The 3,110-nt window shown below is 34.3% G+C and overlaps 1 protein-coding gene across 1 annotated transcript in view; it reads right to left on the minus strand.

Annotated features, from left to right (window-relative positions):
- LOC106870267 (solute carrier family 35 member F6-like) overlaps nt 1–3,110 on the minus strand; it is a 457,970-nt gene that overhangs the window by 45,770 nt on the left and 409,090 nt on the right. The window lies entirely within an intron of this gene.

Genomic DNA, 3,110 nt, shown 5'->3' on the forward strand with positions numbered 1-3,110 from the left:
CCTCATGCCTATAGTAGAGAGGATTATTACTATTATTATTATTGTTGTTGTTGTTATTATTATTATTATTATTATTATTATTATTATTATTATTATTATTATTTTCTCTTTATCACAGGTTTTGTTGGAGCTCCTGGAATCTTGCATGCATAGCGGGATTACTACCTCCAGCCTACGGTACCATGCTATTCGTTCTTTTCCGTTATCTGATACTATCAAGGATTGGTATCTAATCCTTACTGTTTATGGTTAGTTTACCAGGCCATAATAGAGAAATTTAAGACTAGCTACTTGTAGGAACTCCAATTTGGTGATGATTTAATCCTCATAGCTGAGAAGGAGAGTCTTTAGAGACAGCTGTATGAAACCTAATTCGTTTCTACCTTGATTATAAATTTACCTTTAGTACTTATAATAATTGGTTCAGTTGGTTGTGTTAATAAATGTCTATGAGTCACTTCTCCAAAACCAGAGGTCTTTAGGCAAAGAAGGTGATCAGCTAACACAAACTTAGCAAATACAATCTGCTGGTGGAATTGTAAAATTATACATGACTTCACTCAAGTTCAACATGTAACTCTTCAACGGTATTGTGATCCGAATTCCAGGAATGGAACATTGTTCCTTTGTTAGGAACCAACTCCTTTATAAGAAGAATTCAAATAATTAAAAAAAAAAATTACTTATAATGCATGTATATGTGTGTGTGTAATAATAATAAAAAGAGTATTAAAAACCCCAAAGAATAAAAATTTACATCAAATAAAAAAGGGAAAAGCCAAAAGAATTTTGTTTAAAAAAAAAAATGTATCTTCATTGTCACAGATTCTATAAGAATGAATTATAAAGAGAAATTTTCATGAAGAAACATTAAATTCGGCAGTTTGTTTCAATCATGCAGTACTTACATGACATAAAAAATTGGCCAAAAAACTTGGTTGTATATGGAAACAAGCTTTTATAAGATTGAATCATTCACATTAAAATGTTAAAATGTACCACAAATCTGCCAGTTATCTTCCAGCAATATATGTGCATATTGTAAGTTTGTATGCATTTATGTATGTATTTTTGTATGTATGTATGTATGTATGTATGTATGTATGTGTGTGTATGTATGTTTGTATGTGTATGTGTGCATGTACGTTTGTATGTATGCATACATGTGTGTATGTACGTAAGTTTGTATATATGTATGCATGTATGTGTGTAAGTATGTAAGTGTATATACATGTATGTGTGTATATGTGTATGTATGTTTGCCTGTATGTATGTATGTGTGTGTGTATGCATGTATTATGTATGCATGCATGTATGTATGTGTGTATCTATGTATGCATGCGTGTATGTATGAGTATGTATGTATGTAAGTTTGTATGTATGCGTGTGTATGCATATTTTAATTTTGTATGCATTGATGTATGTATGTTTGTATGTATGCATATGTATACATATTATAAGATTGTATGCATGTATGTATATGTGCCACTGGCATGAAGGCCAGTCAGGCGGTACTGGCAACGACCACACTCAAATGGTGCTTTTTACATGCCACCGGTATGGGAGCCAATGAGACGGCACTGGCAACGACCACACCTGAATGGTGTTTTTTATGTGGGAGCCAGTCAGGCATCATTAGCAATGACCACACTCAAATGGTGCTTTTTACATGCCACAAGCATGGGAGCCAGTTAAGTGGTACTGGCATCGGCCATGAGAATGATTTCACTTGACTCAACAGGTCTTCTCAAGAACAGTTTATTGCCCAATGATTGAAGGGTACTCTTAAATAGGCCGGTTATGCTATACATGTATATAAGCCTATACATGCATACATACATAAACGCATATACTATAAGGCACAGTATGACATATACATATCCAGGAATATGTGAATGTTTGGTAAGAAATTTGCTTCACAACTGGATGGTTTCAAGTTCAGTCCCACTGCATGACCCTTTGGGTAAGTGTCATCTGCTGTAACCCAAGCCTTGGGAGTGGATTTGGTAAATGGAATCTGATAGAAGTTCAATGTGTGTGTGTGTGTGTGTGTGTGTGTGTGTGTGTGTGTGTGTGTATGTGTGTATGTGTGTATGTGCATGTGTGGGTGAGTGAGTATGTGGTGTGTGTGTGTGTGTGTCGGTGTGTCTGTGTCTGTATGTGTTACTGTCACATTGCCTTGACACTGTGTGATAGCTGTGTAAACAAATGCAAGCAATATCATACAAGAGGTGTCCTTTATTTACAGTCTTCTGTGAAAACAAAACCATATCTGGTCATGAGGAAATATTACCATACTTGGAGACAAGAGATGGTTGATAAAATGACGGTGGTGAGCTGGCAGAAACGTTAGCACACAGGTCGAGACGCATAGCTGTATTTTATCAGTCATTCTAAGTTCAAACTCTGCCGAGGTCAACTTTGCCTTTCATCCCTTTGGGAGTCGATGAAATAAGTACCAGTTGAGTACTGGGGTTAATGTAATTGACTTAGCAGCCCTTCCCTCAAAATTGATGGCGTTGTTCCAAAGTGCGAAACCAATATGAAGGGCATCAACCTACAAAAGTCTGCCTCAACAAATTGGAAAAACTTTTTACTAAAATGTATAAACACACACACACACACACAAAAATCAACTTAGGCAATAAACATCCATATTCACACAAACACACACACACACACATAAATTTAAACAATAGAAATCCATATTTATAATATTATTTCCTATCTTTTATCTTTATTTTTATCTTACTTTTATTCTTATTTAAATTCTTACTTTATTCTATTTTTATCTTTATTTATTTATATTTATTATTGTTTTTATTATTTTTTATATACTCTTATTTTTATCTTACCCAAATATATTTAATAATGCCCATGCATTATGCCCTACTACCTTTACACAGCAGATACCGACTGCTCATGCACATCTCCTTGTTCAACAGTCCCCATGTCATTTTCCCTTCCACATCAGCTATCTCTGACGAGCGTATATTTTAAAATTGGTTTGTTGCCTAACACTCCATTATATAATTTTATGCGAAACTGATTGGCAAGACCATTCATTATAAAGTTCAGGCCAATATGTATATGTATATATATATATATAT

Source organism: Octopus bimaculoides, chromosome 7, assembly GCF_001194135.2.
Source record: "Octopus bimaculoides isolate UCB-OBI-ISO-001 chromosome 7, ASM119413v2, whole genome shotgun sequence".
Classification (NCBI taxonomy): Eukaryota; Metazoa; Mollusca; class Cephalopoda; order Octopoda; family Octopodidae; genus Octopus; species Octopus bimaculoides.